The sequence below is a fragment of the Tursiops truncatus genome, chromosome X (assembly GCF_011762595.2).
Source record: "Tursiops truncatus isolate mTurTru1 chromosome X, mTurTru1.mat.Y, whole genome shotgun sequence".
NCBI classification, from domain to species: domain Eukaryota; kingdom Metazoa; phylum Chordata; class Mammalia; order Artiodactyla; family Delphinidae; genus Tursiops; species Tursiops truncatus.
This window is the reverse complement of record NC_047055.1, coordinates 50,850,933-50,870,433: the sequence shown is the minus strand read 5'-3', so window position 1 is coordinate 50,870,433 and position 19,501 is coordinate 50,850,933. Positions and strand designations below refer to the sequence as shown.

Genomic DNA, 19,501 nt, shown 5'->3' with positions numbered 1-19,501 from the left:
AGAGTCACTATTGTGGTTAGACGTTAGCAGCGTGGGAAAGGGGAGGAACAGGTGGGAAGTTGGGTTGTTGTCAAAAAAATACAGCCCCCCCAAATAGGGGTCCCTGGGGAGCACTTGATCTGTTTCAACCCAAGAGGAATCAGAAGATCAAAAGCTGTTTGGGAAGGCCAGAACTGTCAGGGATGGAGGGAGAAGGAGGAAGATCCAGCAGGTGGGGTTGCTGTTTGGCAACTGGGGTGAAGGGACTGCCCTCCTCTTGCTGGGATCCCCCCAGCCCCTCAGGTCTGGCAGGAAGGGGGCAGCCTGCAACCCCCACAGTCAGGTCTGGGGCTGCCAGATGCTCCAGGTAGGGGGCTGGAGGGAGCTCACAAAGGCTTGCCCTCCAGGGAGAGGACAGCGCTGCTCCCCTGCTTCTCTGCCAGGGTGCAGGGGTCCTTGACCTCCTTACAAGTTTCCTTATAATTCATCTTGATCTCCGTCATCTTCTTCTTAATGGCGTCCTTGGAGCTGCCATACATCATTTTGCTCTTAAGGGGTGCACATTCAGGGGTCCAGAAGATGAATACCAGGTCCTCCTTCTTGCTCTCCTTGGTCTCATAGATTGCCTCATAGAGGACGTAGTGGCAGGCTTTGTCCAGCAGCATCTTGACAAAAGTGGCATAGGGGTCGTCTACAGTCTGGCCCACATCACCTACCAGGATCTCCTTGCCCTCCTCCAGGATGATGTTCTTCTTGTCCTCGCTCAGGCAGAAGAGCACCACCTTCTTGTCCTTCTTCACCTCCTCTGGTGTTGACAACTTACACATCTTCATGTCATTGAACATTTTGATGACCCCTTCAGAGACAGCCACACTGGAGGCTATGTTTCCAGAAGCAAAAAGGAGAGAGCAAGGAGAGCCAGAAAAGACAAGAGCTGCTGCAGCTGCTGCCAGGATCCAACTTATCATAATAACTTTAAATGGACTATAATCTGTTAATTTAATTGCTATGTTTTACACCTGAAACTAATATTGTAAATCAACTATACTCAATTAAAAAATTATCAAATTTTGTTATGGACCATGTTTTTGGTGTTGTATCTAAGAAGTCATCACTAAACCCTAGGTCACCTAGAGTTTCTCCTATGTTATTTTCCAGGAGGTTTATACCTTTGCATTTTACATTTAATTTTCAGATTCATTTTGAGTTAATTTTTGTGAATGGTGTAAAGTCTGTCTAAATTAATTAATTAACCTACTTTCTGTCTTCCTTCCTTCCTTCCTTTCCATGTGGATGTCCAGTTGTTCCATCAGAAATTATTGAAAAGACTATACTTTCTCCATTAAATTGCCTTTTCTTCTTTGTCAAAGATCAGCTGACTATATTTATGTGGTTCTATTTCTGAGCTCTCTATTCCATTCCATTGATCCATTTGTCTATTCTTTCACCAGTTTCAAACATTTTCATTATCGTAGCATTATGATAAGCCTTGAAGTCGATTAGTGTCAGTACTCCAACTTTGTTCTTCTTAAATATTGTGTTGGTTATTCCAGGTTTTTTGCTTTCCATATAAACTTTAGGATCAGTTTGTCAAAATACACAAAATGGTTGGCTGGGATTTGGGTTGAGACTTCATTAAATCTATAAATCAAGGTGAGAAGAACAGAGATCTTGTTAACATGAACTCTTCCTATCTATGCATATGGAATATCTCTCATTCATTTAGAATCATCTGATTTCTTTCATCAGAGTTTTGTAGTTTTCCTCATTATACATATTTTGTTAGATTTATAACTAAGGATTTCATTTTGGGGGGGTCAAAGATAAATTGTACTATGCTTTTAATTTCTAATTCAAATTGCTAACTGTTGGTATATAAGAAAGCAATTGACTTTTATATATCAATCTTGTATCCTTCAAATTTGCTAGTCATTTATAAGTTCAGTGAAATTATTTTGAGTCAATTCTTTGCAGTTTTCTACATAGACATTCATGTCAATTAAAATGACTTTTTAATTGTGATAAAATATGTGTAACATAAAATTAATGAATTTAATGATTTTAAGTGTTTAATTCAGTAGTGTTAACTATATTCACATTGTTGTGCAATCACTCTCTAGAACTTTTCATCTTGCAAAACTGAAACTCTATACCCATTAAAATACGATTCCTCATTCCATCCTGTCCCCAGACCCTGGCAACCACCTTTCTACTTTATGTTTCTGTGAATTTGACTACTCTAGATATTTCATATAGGTGGATATAAGTGAAATCATACAGTATTTGTCTTTTTGTGGCTGGCCTAGTTCACTTACTATAATGTCCTCAAGGTTTGTCCATGATGCAACATGTATCAGAATTTCCTTCATTTTTAAGGCTGAATAATATTCTATTGTATGTATATATCACATTCTGTTTATCCATTCATCCAACAATGGACACTTAGGTTGCTTCCACCTTTTCCTTATTATGAATAATAGTGCTATCAACATAGGTGTACAAATATCTCTTCAAGACCTTTGTATATACACCAAGGATTTCAATAGGTATCAGAGACTAAAATTTCCACTGGTGTCCTTGTTTTTGTCTTCCCTGTTGTTCTGGGGTTTCCCTAGAGACTTCTTAAATATTGCCTGAGATGCACCTTTTTTTTCAGTTGTATTCTTCTGTTATTATATAGGATACCTATTGATGTGCTGATGAGGTGTGGGGGAGGTGAGGTGTTCTATATTCCTATGACTAGGTCTCAGCCTTCTAATGAGTCTTTGGCCCTAGCCTATGACTTTCCACGTATATCTCAGTTTTGTTTGCCCCTGCCCCCTTAGGAGTGACAGGAAGGCTAGAAAGTATTGGAGTTGGGTATTTCCCTTCCGCCAGATTGTTAAGGCCTTGGTAAAACTCAGGTAGGTTAGGCTCTGACCTAGGTTTCTATTGAGGGTGGGCCTTATTAAGAAGAACTGAATGCTCTGTGCATATCTTAAAATGGCTGTATTTCCCCTCTCCCTGATGGAGTCACAAAGGGATTTTCCTCTGATGTTCAAACAGTCATGAAAAGTATGGGGGCTCCCCTAAGACTGCACTTCCCTGCAGTTTTGAACTTTCAAAGTAGCCCATACTGAGCCTCCAGCAATTCATCAGTTACAAATTAGGTTTTCCTACCCTGGCACCAGTTCCCATGGAGTTTTCTGCTTCTGAGCTTCTACTCTGATAAATTGTGATTCTCTTTTTCCACTATTTCTTCAATTTTGGGGGCTGCATTTGCCCTGAGACCTCAGCTTTCTGATGGATCTAAGAAGAGTTGCTCATTTTCCGTGTGTTCAGGGTTTTTCTTGCTGTGTGAATGAGAGAACTGACATCCAAACCCCTTACACGCTGGACCAGAAACCAGAAGTCTAAGCCAATAATATTATAAAACATAAATATTACCACATCAGCCTTATGCTTAAAACCCATCAATAGCTCCTTATTGCTTTTAGGATATAAACCTAATCTTAGATATTTCCCAAAGGCCTTGGTTTTTCTTATTCCTGGACTTAAAGAGGAGACACGTCAGTGAATATCTCATCTTCTTACCTAATGATACTCATGATTACCTATTTCGACAGAATGTCATCCACCTCTGCACATACATAAGTATGAATGAATATTCAAGGAAGCAATATCCCTTTGTGCATATCAACTATATTGTTTTCCCACCTACAAACTAAATATAAAGCAATTAAATCTCATCAAAGAAGGATTTGACTTTTAAAAAGCAAAATTGGGGATATGGCAAAAATCAGTATGTTGAGGTCAATCATTACTCAGTAAACCAATTTATTTTAAAGCTAAGAAATTAGACATAAAGAACATGAAGGTTACTTGTGTTAAAATGCAATTAATTTCAATATTAGTATACTCATGCTTAAGTTGTGACATAGTGACACAATACTGAAGAAGACTGAAGAAATCATTTTTTAGAACTTAAGTAGAATGAAAACTTCTTAATTATTTTCCTTACGTATCAATTTACTTGAGCAAAGAATTGTCAGGTGAAGGAATTTAGGAATAGGTATAGAAATTAGAAGGCAATCCTTATTTAATGTCACATAACTTATTCATCCCTAATGATAGATTTAATGTTTGCATAAGTGAAATATGAATCATACGTCAAATGCCAAAATATGTAAAAGCCACATTTAGGAAAAAAAATCTCTCCTCACATCCAAATGTCAAGTAAGTCTCTATTAATTAATTTCTAGCAATTACTGTGGATATCAGTCCATAACTTACCAGATCTATTACACTTGTTTTAAAGGAAAACTAAATAAGTAAAGAGAAATCAATAAGGTCATATGATTTCTTTTTCTATGTTTTCTGATCTGCATTTACTTTGAATACAAAGGTCATTTATTTTCAAGAAAACTACTTTGAACTTATTTATTTAAAAATGTATTTGTCAATAAAATGACTTGAATGACTAACTCCTAACTCCTGTTTTCTCAATACCTTTTTTTTGTATAGTATGGCCCAGGACAAGCTACTCTGCCACAAAATTTCTAGATTCTGAGTAAAATGTAGTTTTTGTTGTTGGAATTAAGGGACACCTCCAATAAGTCACTGGAGCAAAGGAAAACTAAAATACTGAAAAACAATAGTATGTAAATTAAGAAAAGAATAAGTATTTTTAATTTTCCCTATACACTAATAGGTTCTGGGATGTTAAATGGGAGGTAAAAAGCTCTTCTTGAGTCTACTGGGTCTTGACTGCCTTCAGCTCCACATGCCAAAGTGGCATATTTTAGGGTGGCACATTGTGTTACCCTTCTGTTACCCAATAACAGAGCCTCACATTTTATGAAGCAAAAATTAATACAGTTGCAAGGAAATATTGCCAATTCCACCAACATAGTGAGTCAATACAGCTCTCTTTAAAGAATTGGAAAAAAATATACTAGATTTGAAAAACAAAATAAGCTTGATTTATCGCACTTACGTAAAACACTGCAACCAACAAACAGAAAACACACATTGAACATTAATGAAGACTGACCACCATAAAACAAGTTTTGTTTTAAAACTCTTATGTTTCACTGTAAGAACTTTTAAAGAGTTCTATAAATCTTGTAGAGATGACAAAAGGAACTATACATGGTAAAAATTCCTAGTATACTAGACAATACTCCAGTATTGTCTATAAGTCCTATTTTTTCCAAGGTAGCTGAGATCCTCACTTAAGGTGAATATTAAAAGGTGAAACTTCTGCATCACTTTGAACTTTCATTTCAAACCCGCATTTTTTTCCTATGAGGTCTCTATCCTCTGTAATCCATTGGCTTGCCAGTGTGGCACCCTGACTCAACATTATTAGGATGAAATCAGATATTTCTCACCATCTTAATCACAGAAGATCAAAAACTAAAATGAATCTCCAAAATGTCAGTTATCCAGAGAGCCAGTCTATTTTTAGACAACTGATCTACAAATCATCAAACCACTTCAGGGTTAACAAGTGGCATCTGGTATGTACTGGTAAATAGCATTAATTTTAACTAACTTTTTATTCTCTTTAATTTTACATATTTTACAAAATAATAAATCTCATTAACCTTTAACATTATGTTATGTTCTAATAAATTATATACATTTGTTTTCCATGGTAATTATTAGAAACATATAGCTTTGCCATTCATAAACAGCTAAATTAGCACAATTACATTTTAAAATGTTTCTCTGGCATTTTTTTCCCTTTTGAGCATCAGTGAAAAACTCATGCCTATGTCAAAGGTTACTCAGAATTTTGTAACCAGAGGTTTAAGGTCAGTATTGCCATTTAGATATACAATTCACTATATAACACTGAAGACAAAGAAATTGTCAGCTAAGATTTTTTTTTTGGGGGGGCGTCCTAGGTGATTATATTAGCTTCCTCCTGAGTGTAAGTGATTAAATGGCATAATATCCTAAGTATGGTTTATAGGGCTATTTATAGGAAAATTATAGTTTTAAGTAATATTATTTTAGCTATGTATCTTATTTATAAGAGATTATTTGTAATACTGTTTTTATGGTGAGTTAAAAGAGAGCATTATTTGAGTTTTTGTTGGTTTTAAGCACTACTTCCTGCTGTTTTTAAAAATCTATAAATAATATCTGAAAACTTTGACCCACTTTTCTATCTCTAATTTTTTTTATCACAACAGTTGCTATATTGACCAATTCTCTGATTCTTTTATTCCTTTATTATTTTTTGTTTTTCTTCTTGAAGGTAAAATGAAGCTGACTCATATTTTGATAATCACTTGAAATCTACATAATCCCCCTTTGTTAAATAACCCTTTGTTAAATAAATCTTTCAAGCTGCAGGCAAAACTACTGTTCAACTTTGATCATTTTTAAATAACATTTCATAGTAGTTACAAAGATATGCTAATAAAGGAAGTGGGATGGGTAATGCACTAATATATCTAAAACAATTAAACCAGGTCAAATGATAGAACATAGAAAGCCGGTCTATGTAGAATTTCCATTTTCCACATTAACAGAAATATTTATTAATAATCACTTAATGGAATTAAAAAATACCTTTATAGATGTTGATCCTAGGTCACTGAGAAGACTGATAAATTCAGACATTCCACTAAACCTTGAATGTATGACTATTATTTCTGTCCAAATTTTTGCTTATTTTATCATTGTATGGCAAGTAAATAAATTTTGAATGAGCTGAATCATGCACAAAATCTCCATGCATGAAAAAATTTGTTTTCCTCTTCATAAAAGAAGTTAAATTTTTATTTTTATTTATTTCTTTTTTTAGAAAGACTGGGAGAAGTTAAATTTTTAAATCATCTTTTTTTCTAAGAATATACTTTAATCAGAGAATAATCCTTTAAAACTACACTAGTTAAAGATCTTAAATTTTGGCCCTTGTATAGATAATTTTTCAAAAGTTTGTGGTTTTTGTCATAATCAAATTGTATCACTGACATAATGGATCCAAACAATTATTCTGAAGTTGACCATTAAAAGCATCCTTAAGAAAAATCTTAATCATTAAATTGGATGAAGAGGGAAAAGACAACTGAGAAGTATTTTTAATCATTGAACTGTTTATGCTCAGGACATTAAATTTCATAAATGCTCTGAATTTAGGAAAATATACTAGTGTGTGAATTGGTTCTATTTAATGAAAATTTGATTTGGTCATATTTCAATTTTTTTAGTTGTTTTGTTTTACGTAAATACTGGTTCACTTGATGCTTTTTGAAAGAGTAAAATATTTTGTCAAGAAAACAGCTGAACTTAGCAAATTAGAATAGTTCTAATATTGTGTTCATCTTGATTTTTAAAATTCTTTTAAGAGCTGGAAAGGAAGATCTAGTCACTTCAATTTTAGTTGGGCAAAAAAAACGATGGATAGAGTAGAAAAAATTGTTATGAACATGGGAGAAATGAATCAAATAGTTTAAGATCTAGAATCAGCTATACCTAAAATTTTAATAAAAGCAGTTTGTATTTGGTATACCTAGCCTTCCCTTTCTATATAGAGTTTGCCTCTTTTAACCTGTATAAATATAAGGAGAAAAGTTAATAAAGCATTTCATTGATTATTATCAGATTCACTGACATATTCAAAGAAATATAAAATGAAAAGTTTCAAAGGAATAAATCTCTAATGGTGGAATTTAAGTCATAATGGCATTTGGATGGGGACATTCATTTAGGGCTGAGAGGCTCCTAGACTACTCTTCACATCATCTTGCATGTATGACTGTGCTTGACTATACTCCTTGCTGTGTGTAGAAAGGGGTATCTATTTGAATGAATGTATTCTGTGGCTTCTTTTTTCTCAACACCACTTTGTGTCATACTGAAGGGGAACAAAGATCAAGTTGTGAAAGGTTTTTCCTCAAACTATTCAAATGGTGATACTATTCTGAAATCTCAAGAGACAAAAGGTGGCAGGACAGAAAATCAACATTGACAAATGCTCAGTCCAATTCTCTACCTGACCTGTTACATGGGTATATCAGAACTGACATCGTTGATCTCCTTAAGGCATTCACGACTCAAAGAAGTTACGACTTGCAGAAAAAGCCAGCTGGGTGCATTAATACATAGAAACTGGCAACTATGGCTTTGGTTTCATAAGCAGTAGTATTGCCAGCTGGCTCCAAGGTTTTGCCTAGACTGATTTCCCTCATCAATTCTAGGCTCTCCTAAGTGGAAAATATTCAGGTCCAAGTGGGCTCATCTTCCTGCAAATCATGGAAGAATATTTTCTTAGCTTTCCTTTGGTTGTGATTCAGATAGTAAAGTCGTTTATGCACTCTCTTAGGCACTAATATCAGTGTGTAATAAAATGCAATACAGTGGAGCAAATAAGAAAATGACTGGCATTGAACTGAGGCACAGTACTCACTCAAAACTTCAGTTTCTTCAAATAATAGTGCCTGCCTCATTGGGAACTTGTACGATTAAATGGGATGACATTTGTAAAATGTTGAGCATAGTACCTAACACATTGTAGCTACTCAATAAATAACCAGTTTCAGCTCAAACAACTCAGGTGTTATTGCTTTTATATACTGAGGTTTGTAGAAGATTTGATGAACAAGCTTTACAACTTTAACAAACAAACTTTAAAAAATCACTGGTCTCATTGATCTCAAAAAACCTTTCCAGCTCTAAGATTATAAAATGATTACACCCTAGTTCCCTCTACAGAGTATTTTACTTGATGTTTCTCAACAGATAGCACAGGACTTGTGAACTTAACCAAGATGGAGGGAGAGTAGTTGGCTGCTAACAGTGTCTCCATTTAAAGGACTAAGTGGTCCATTAACACTGGTAATACGTGAGAGTATTGTAGGACATACATAGGCAAACATTTTTGTAATAAACATATATGTTTTAAAAATTAAATATATTAGAAAGAATATAAATAGCCTAAATACATGGCTTTAAAATTGAGTCAATTTTTAATGGATAAACAATACTAAATATAGGGAAGTAAATGGAAAATATGAATGAAGATAACACTTACATAACCAATGACTGGAAAATATTGTTTTTATCTATACTAATGTTATGTTAGAACTTCTTAAAAAATAAAATGAATGAAATTTATATCCTATTGAGAATACAAATTTGTCCATACATACACAAAAAAAAGCGTCTGCTTTTCAAATGTATCTTTGTCTAAAAAGAGATTCATGACTGCACAACCAGATTATTCCATTCTCACTACACCATTAATTAATTCCATTTGTGGCAAATCCATTCTATATTACCAGCTCCAATCTTCTGTATATTAAATATATGATCTTAACTTCTCAAAAAAACATAATTTACAACTGTACTACTGTCTTTCTACTTAAATCGCATGTAATATTTTCTAGTTAAACTCACTGGGTAAAATATTAATAAATAAAATTATAAACTGAAACTTCTTCAAAATGTGTAGCCTCTTGGGTATAAATCCATAATATTAAGAAAAGTGGAAAGAAGAGCAAAATAAACAAATAAGCAAATAAAAACATTTATTTTGAGAGCAATAGGAATACAGTTACTTGCTTTGTTTTTATTCTTGTGCCAAGCAAGCTGCACGGTTTATTATATAAATAACCTACACAAAATTTTTGGACCACTTTATTTTGGCCCTAAAATCTTAATATCATCCAGACTAATCATCTTCAGAATATGAGAAGGATAGTAGAAGAGCAAAATTCATCCCAAGAAATTAAAAATATAGATGCTAATCTCAAATCTTTTTACATTTCACTTTATTTGAAATCTGGAAGGAATTATTGATCTAGAGAGTAAAATAATAAATTTTAAAAGTTGTTTATACAGTCACTATTTTTAATGCATAACTCCTGCATTATAAACAACTGTAAATTGAAATTCTAAAATTAAGTCTGAGAAACTTCTACCTACATTCATTTCAAACACTAGTATATAATAAATGGCAGTGACTCTATGAAGAAAATGTGAAAGTCCACTACTAATGAAATAGTCTATTTGTTTAGCTTTCTAATGGAAAATATTTAACAAAGAAGGTGAAATTAAATATGAATACCTGGAAGACTTAATACACAGTATTAGTGAATTAAATCAAGATGGAAAGAGAGAGGATTTAAGATAGCCGAGTAGGTGGATGTGCAGTTTATCTCTCCATGGATGTATCAGGAATACATCTATAGATGCAACAATTCTCACAGAACACTGGCTGAAAACTAGCAAAAGATTGGACACCAGAAAGGACTATAAAGATCCCTGCATAACTGGGTAGGACGGAAAAAAAAGAAGGGAAAAGGAGGAGGAGAGGAAGAGGGATGGGACCTGCACCCCGGGGCAGGGGAGCTGAAGCAGAGGAGAGATTCCCAAATTCGGGGAAACCCCGCTCTGACAGGGAAATCGTTTGGGACAGAAGGGAAGCATTTGAGGCTGTTGGAAGAGGGTGAAACGGCTGATCTGTGGCAGATGGGACAGAGTGAGAAATACACAGTTGGTCTGTACAACAGCCCTACGTGCCCTGGACTGCGACGTGTGTTCACAGATGTGCAAGGGGGCTGGGAGCTAGTGCGTGGGGATTGAAGAACAGGTCCAGAGTGGGGGCTGCTGTTGGCTGTGGGGAGATAGACTGGGGGGATGGGAGGGAGGAAATCAACAGCAGGGAGTGCCTGTGGAGGAAGACTGGACTGCGATGGAGGCAGGGTGCTGCTGCTGAGTCACATGCAGGGGGAGGAGCCACTATTGTAACCTCTCTCTTGCCTACCAATGACAATAAAAGAAACCCTCTCAGGGCTGGCCCTCACGTGCCTGCTGTTGGGTGCCAGAAAAACCCCAGCCAGTGCTGGCCCTCATGTGCCTTACACTGGGTGCCAGAAGAGGCCCTCACTAGGGCCATATTTCTTGTGCCCATGGCCACCAGCTTCCCTGCACATTTGGTACCACCAGTGTTCCCACAATCCAAGCAGTCATACCACCTCTGCACCCTGTTAACAATGGATGGAAAAATATATGTTTTGATAACAGTACCCGAAATAGAGGTGGAGTGGCTATACAAATATCAAGATGTGGTAGATATATACAATAGAATATTACTCAGCCATAAAGAAAGAACAAAATAACGCCATTTGTACTGACATGGATGGACCTACAGATTGTCATACTGAGTGAAGTAAGTCAGACAAAGACAAATATCATATGATATCACTTATATGTGGAATCTTAAAAAATGGTACAAATGAACTTATTTGCAAAACAGAAATAGAGTCACAGATGTAGAAAACAAACTTATGGTTATCAAGGGGGAAAGGGGGAGTGGGATGAATTGGGAGATTGGGGTTGACATATACACACTACTATATACAGAATAGATAACTAATAAGGACCTACTGTATAGCACAGGGAACTCTACTCAATACTCTGTAATGACCTATAAGGGAAAAGAATCTAAAAAAGAGTGGATATATGTATATGTATAACTGATTCACTTTGCTGTACAGCAGAAATTAACACAACATTGTAAATCAACTATACTCTAATAAAAATTAGTTTAAAGTAGAATTTAAGACAAAATTTGTTATTAGAAACAAAAGGGACATTTTATAATCAAAAAAAGGCCAAAAAAACACACAATTCTAAACACGCGTGAACCTAACTATAGAGCCCCAAAATACATGAAGTAAAAACTAACATAAATGAAGTTTAACAATAATTGTTGGGCACATCAATAATGTACTTTCAATAATGGATAGAAAAAATAATCAGAAGATCAACAAGGAAATATAAGATTTGAACACTATAAATCAACCAACCTAGCCCTAACAGACATCTATAGAACTCTCTACTCACAAACAGCAGAATACACAGTATTCTTAATTGTTCATGGAGCAGTTTACTATGTAACATATGGATAGACCATATGTCAGGTCATAAAAAAGTCACAATAAATTTTAAAAGATTGGAATCACACGAAGTATGTTCTTCAACCAGAACAGAATGCAATTAGAAATCAATAACAGAAGGAAATTTTGGAAATTCATAAATATGTGGAAATGTAACAACACATTCCTAAATAACAAATGGGTAAAATAAATTACATGTAAAATTAGAAAAAAAAGAACTTAGAGAAGTATAAATATGAAATCATAGCATACTAAAACGAATGGGAATCAGAGAGAACTACGCTTCCAGGGAAATGTATAGCTGTAAATGTCTACATTAAAAAAGAATAAATGGTGGGTGATGTCAAAATGGTAGAAACACTAGACCCCACTTTCCCTCATAGGCACACTGAAACAACAATAAATGAACAAATTCCTTTTGTGAGAAGTCCAGAACCTAGTTGAGAAGTTTCTACACCCTGGGCAAGCATGAAACTAGTCACATCAAAGCCAGTAGGAAAATATACTCTTACCATAATCCCTATCCTTGGCACAGTACCATATGATCGAGAGGAAACACCTAGCTCCCAGCTTCTCTTTGGGGAGAGAAAGAGTTGGACTGCATATCCAATGTTCCAAATTACTGGGGGCTGCCAAAGGCACTGGTTCTGTTTCACCTGTCTCAGACTGCTGATGAAACTGAGCATACTCTAGATACCTAAGCACCACTGAGAACAAATACAGAAGTTTGAAGTAGTATGAAGGTATTTGTAGTAACCCCTCACTACAGGGGCTACTGGAAATACGTTCTAAACAAACGGACAAGATAATTCTCTAGAACCCAACCCTAATGAAATGGAGATACATGATTTACCTCACATAGAATTCAAAATAACCATCATAAAGATGCTCAACAAAATCAGGAGCACATGCAGGAACAAAGTGAGAATTTCAACAAAGTGACAGAAAGTATTTCAAAAGTAATAAACAGAAATCTTGGAGCTAAAGAATACAATAACTGAACTGACAAATTCACTAGAGGGGCTCAACAGTAAACTAGATCAAGCAAAAGAAAGGATCAGTGAACTCAAAGATAGGTCATTGGAAATTATCCAATAATAGGAACAAAAAGAAAACAAAGAATGAAAAAGAGTGAAGAAAGTTTAAGAGACTTATGAGACCTCACTAAGAAAACCAAAATATGTGATATGAGAGTCATAGAAGAAGAAAACTACAAAACATTATTGAAATAAATTAGAGAAAACCTAAGTTAATATAAAGATAATCTGTGTTCCTGGTTTGGAAGACTTAATATTAAGCTGGCAATATTCCCCAAATTGGTCTACAGAGTCAATGTAATCTCTATCTAAATTCCAATTGCTATTTTTCAAAAATTAACAAATTGATCCTTAAGTTCATACGGAAATGCAAGTGATCCACTATAACAAAAAAAAATCTTGAAAAAGGACAGCAAAAGTGGAGGACTCATATTTCCCAATTTTGAAACTTACTACAAAGCTACAGCAATCAAGACAATGTGGTACTGGCATAAGGAGAGGCATACAGATCAATGGAATATAATTACGAGTTCAGAAATAAGTTCATTTATCTGGGTTAACTGATTTTCAAAAAGGGTGCCAAGGCCATTCAATGGGGAAAGATTTAGTCTTTCCAACAAATGTTATTGGAATAATTAGATATTCACATGGAAAAGTATAACTTTGCTCTCTTCACACGATACATAAAAATCAACTCAAAATGGATCATAGGCATAAATGTAAGAGGTAAAACTATAAAACTTGTGGGGAAATAAAGCAGTAAATCTTCTTTACCCTGTATTAGGCAATGCTTTCTAAGATATGACATCTAGAGCATAAGCAAAAAAACAAAAAGATTGATAAATTAGACTTAATCAAAATTAAAAACTTTTATGCATCCAAATACACTTTGAAAAAATTGAAAAGATGACCCATAGAATGGGAGAAAAAATGTGAAAATTATATATCTGATAAGGGACTACCATCCAGAATGAATAAAGAACTCTTACAACTCAACAATAAAAAGACAATTAAATTATAAAGGGGGCAAAGGATTTAATAGACATTTCTCCAAAGAATTTATACAAATGGACAATAAGCACAGGAAAAGATTCTCATCACTAGTCATCAGGGATATGTAAATCAAAACTAGAATGAGATATCACTTCATGCCCAGTAGGATGGCTACAATTTTAAAAACTGAAAACAAGTTTTGGCAAGGTTGTGAAGAAGTTGGAATCCTCATGCATTTCTGGTGTCATTGTGAAATGTTTCAGCCACTATGTAATAATGTTCAGCAATTCCTCTAAAAGTTAAACACAAACATATCATGTGACCCAGCTCCCCAGTATATATATATATATATATATATATATATATATATACCCAAGAGAATTAAAAATGTGTTCACACATACTTGTACGTGAATGTTCATAGAAGCATTATTGAAAACTGCCAAAACACGGAAACAATCTAAATGTCCATCCAATGATGACTAGATAAACAAATGTGGTATATCTACACAATGGTATATTATTCTGCCATAAAAAGGGAAAAAAAGTATTGATATATGCTATAGCATGAATGAACCTTGAAAACATTATTTCAAGTGAAAGAAACTGGACTCAAAATGTCACATATTGTATGAATATTTTTATATGAAATATTTGAAAAAGACAAATCCATATGGATAGAAAGTAGACTAGTGGTTTTCGTGGGCTTGGAAGGGGGAAGATAGGGAAGGGAGTCACTGATAATGGGCAAGATATTTCTTTTTTGGATGTGGAAAATGTTCTGTAATTAGATGGTGGTGATAGCTATACATTTTTAATATACTAAACCACTGAATCCTACAATTTACAATGGTATTTTATGTTATGTGAATTATATCTTTTTAAAAAGGCACAATTAAGGTATGCTTGTGTGGCCAAAACTATAGCACTGTGAAAGTACATGACCATATTTGTTTCAAGACACTGTTGACAAAAATATTTACACACTTGAAAGGGCACCACGTAGTGTTGCAGAAGTAAAGCCTCTGTTTGTCTACCACTCTACTTCAACTTTTAGTGTTTTCTTTAATAGAAAGGTAATGTCCAGTCACAAAAGGTATCTTTTGATTATTCAAAACCCAAAAGTAATACATGTGTGCAGAATGTTGTTAGAATCTTCTTCAGGTATCAATAACAGAAAATGTAATTCAGAAGTTTAGCACAGGAAAAGTTCCTTTTAGGTGCAAATTATCCAATGTATTAGCATCAATGATTTTGTTGGTATTGTTGTTTGTTGTCTCTTTGTTTTATTTAGATCAAGGTATGAGAGACAGAATATGGTGGCTTGCTGCTGAAATGATGGGCCATGTGGTAACAGCCTAGGGATTGGTTTCCCAGTTCAGGGATCTCAGGATAGAAGTAGTTGAAAACAGGAGTCTAGAAATCAGCAAAGAATAATTCAAGGGCAGATCAGATAGAGACCCTCACTACCTTAAACCTTGAGCTGGCTAGTCAGGAAGGGCACTGATTGAGATAGCTGAGTTAATTCAGAAGTTGTTGATGGTTGGAGGGAAATGGCCAAGGTAGGCTGAGAATAAGGTCAGGCAAATGAGACATAGAATTCTGGTTCCATGGCTCAGACAGTGTCAAGCAAAGGTGGTCTAGTAGCCCTGAATACTCTATTATGGAGAAGGTTCTCCAAATGATTGATACTGATCTGATACATTTTTATTCTCAGAGTGCCAAGACCATTCGTTTGACTCCACCTTTCCTCTGTTGACTCCACATTTTCTCTGACACTCTGATACCTGAAAGAGCTTCACCCCTTTTTGAAACGCTTATTTCATGTGGAATTAGAGAATTGTCTTTTTTACCTTCAAAAACATTTGGTCTCTACAGGAATGCATCATTGAACTTAAGGCTTTACAATGGGAACTTTGTTCTTCAATGTGCAGAGTGCACTGTAGGGACTTTCTTTACCCTATAATTTATATCTAGAAATCTAACTCTCCTAGGAAAAGAAGGCTAGACAGAGTTGGAGAACATGTTGAATCTTACAGCAGAGGGGAGTGGCTCCCAGAGAGGAAAAGCTACTAGTGACAATGTTAATTGCTCTCTGTCATAGGGAACAAGGACTGTAAGTTGGAAAGCAATATTGAAAATCATGTGTGCCTTAAAAATAGCAAGTGTTTCCTACCTGACATCAAAATCTAGATGAATTATTTTTGTTTTCAGTTTTCTTTCAGATATTTGGTGGTGAATGAACTGACCCATAGTGTGGTATGCCAGACAAAGTTAGACACATACTATATTACATAATCACTTCTAAGTTCTTTATTTCTAAGTTGTCTTCTCTAAGTTCTATCCTAATACATTTAAAAAAGAAGCCTTCCATTAAGCAATATAAATCCTAATGCTCTTCAAGCTAGATATTTCTCTTACATAATTTTACCAAATAACATTATGAAACTGTTTAGCATAACACACTCATGCCAAATGGGACAGCTAACTAGTCAGAGGAGTATGCTAACACATTTTTCTCCTTTCAATATCTGACTTTCAAAAACACACACCTGCCCTTTTCCTCATGATGCCAAGACATACAATATCCCATATTGTTGAAATGATTTTTGTTATGAAGAGAAACAAAGAAAAACAGTTTCCATAACAATGTGTCTTTCTATATGAAAACACTAAGAACATCACTTTCATCACTATTTAACTTTTGTCTTGTTTTGTCAGTTTGCCTGTTAATTTACCCAGAGGATAGAGCAGATGCTGAATATTATTTTGAGGAGAGGACAGAGGCAAACAGACAGTTAAAGAAAAATGTATTCTAATTTCACAGAGTAAGTTATTTAGCGACATAGGCTTTCTGATGTAGGCAAATAATAAAACACGATATGGGAAATGAATTAAGTTATGTGTTAAGAGAGTGTCTTGTGAATTTTGCATGGATATGTAAACCAATAGATTTGTAGAACTGGCATATGAAGATGAATGTCTATTAATTTTGACTGTACCATAAATACACATGCATGAAATGAAGTTTAACACATACTAATATGGGCCAGGTTCAGAAGGTGGAGAGAGAGGATGGAGAAAATCTGGCTAAGAATGAGGTTCCCAGTGCCTCAAAATTTATATATCTCAGATGAATAAATGACAATAAAGCGAGGCTGGATTCCTGACTAAGCTGAATGAATTATAGAAGTTATTTTTTTTCTTTCTGTGCTGTGCACCGTTGAATTGGGCACATAATTGTGTGTGTGTGTGTGTGTGTGTGTGTGTGTGTGTGTGTGTGTGTGTGGAGAGAGAGAGAGAGAGAGAGAGAGAGAGAGAGAGAGAGAGAGAGAGAGAGAAAGAGAGAGAGAGGGAGGGAGATAGTTTAATTGGGCATGTACCAGGCAGTTTTCTGGATTATAAATTATTTAGATAACTGCACAGGATGTTATAAGCACAGATTAAGAACTAATCATTCTGCCTGGCGAAAGCCAAAACAGGTTTCAAGGAAGAGGTGACAATGGAATTGGCTATTGAGAGGTGAGCAGGAGTTCTTTAGGAAAGTGAGGAGAAGGAATTTTACAGCAGAGAAAAAAAGCACTCGCATTACAAGGAAGGCATTAAAAAGCCTTCTTTTGGGGAGAAAATGTAAAAAATGTAACCTGCTGTGTTTGGAATACACATTTTATTTTATAGCATAAATATAAAACTTATTTTCAGATTTCAGCAGTCCAGGCAATATTTGGGTCATGACCAGTATGAATTAATCCAACTAGCTTGTTTCATCACAGCAACAAAAAAGGGAAGGGAGCAGAGAGTAGAGGTATGTGAGTGAAACTGGGTAATCGGATAGATGGTAGACATAAAGATGTCTAACCAGGAAGCCATGCAACTGAGACTGACAGAGAATCTAGAGAAATGTTAGACTAGGAAGGACAATCAGTGTGAATGGGCTATTTAATAACTGACAGGGACAAGAAATTAAGAGGAACCTCCTGTTTAAAGATGAATTGTGCTACCTCTGTGTAGTAAAACCTATCTGCTGACAAGCAAATTTCTCCACATGAGAACTAACAATAAAGCTGACCCTCTGAAAACCTGTGGAAACAGCTTCCCATTTCTCTCTTAGCACTCTGCTCCTACCTTATGTCATCAGCCCCCAACCCTTTCAGGTATACACCATCTGTCCCTATATGTACTAGATATTCTTATGCTATTATTTTGTTGTCTCAAAATCCCCATAATGGTGTTCTGTTAGGTTTATCATATGTGAGTAGGAACATACTCCATGCCAATCTTTCCCTCCTCCTTCAATTCAATCTTCCCTGTTCTGTATCCTAAGTCTTATCCATTCTACCTCCCAATGCATATCAAATATATCTACTCCTTTCTGTCCAAAGTACCTTTGCCTTAATTTAGGCCTCTGTCTTTCAATGGTTCCCTATTATTAACAGTATAAAATTCAAACTGTAATGATAATGGTCTGAAATAAGTTAATGGCATTTCTGAAATAACTACACTTTATGAATTTGCTTACACTTTAAAAGAATCTGCCTTGTTATATCAGCAAGTTATGAAATACATGAATAAAAATGATATTGGTCATATTAAAATGTTTACAGAAGCAGAGGTTGGATGTGATATTTTGTACATTTAAAGACCAGGTATAACACAGACATAAGAACTTGTCCCATTGATGTAATGTTTTCCAAAAAAAAAAATCTTTTTTTAAAAAGAACACCATTAAAATGCTGAATGTGCACATATACTTGTGCTTTCTTTGAAATCTTAGTAGCAAAACTCCTTTTTTTATGAGGTGCTGTGCAATTTCAGTGGTAATTATGTAATGAATCTGAATGTCCTTGAATAGGCTTTTTGAATTTAATTTTCCATCTTTTCTGCAGAAGGTCTAATCTTTGAATACAAAATTGTTTAGAGAATACAATCAGAGCAACGTCTGTAATCTTCTACAAACTTTGTGAAGTTTTCTTCCTATTTTAGACCCATGGGGCCTGATTTTCAGTTTTAAACTTTTGAAATGTCTTTATGTGTGTCTTTGTACAAGTCATTTAAACTGTATGTGCCTCAGTTTTTTAATCTATAAAGTGATGATGATGATAATAATACTAATAATTTCTTATAAAGTTGTGAAAAATAACATAATGTGTGTGAAGTATTTAGCACAGCTCCTATCACATGGTAAGTTTCACTCAGTATTATCTGTCATTATTATCACTATTATGATTATTATATGCCTTCTATGAGATCTTTCCTATATATATATATATATATTTTTTTTTTTTTTCGGTACGCGGGCCTCTCACTGTTGTGGCCTCTCCCGTTGCGGAGCACAGGTTCCAGACGCGCAGGCTCAGTGGCCATGGCTCAAGGGCTCAGCCGCTCCGCGGCATGTGGGATCTTCCCGAACCGGGGCACGAACCCGTGTCCCCTGCACCGGCAGGCGGACTCTCAACCACTGCGCCACCAGGGAAGCCCTCCAATATATTTTTAAAATGTATTAACTACTTTCTCTTTTTCCAACCACCCTATCATCAATGTTTTTAAATAACAATAATATTTTGCATTCTCCCCAGAACTGATATGACTTGACCTC

The 19,501-nt window shown here is 35.1% G+C and overlaps 1 pseudogene; it reads right to left on the bottom strand.

Moving 5' to 3' along the window:
• Positions 1-365: 365 nt before the first annotated feature.
• On the bottom strand, positions 366-827 carry LOC101338398 (cofilin-1 pseudogene; annotated as a pseudogene).
• Between the last annotated feature and the right edge of the window lie 18,674 nt (positions 828-19,501).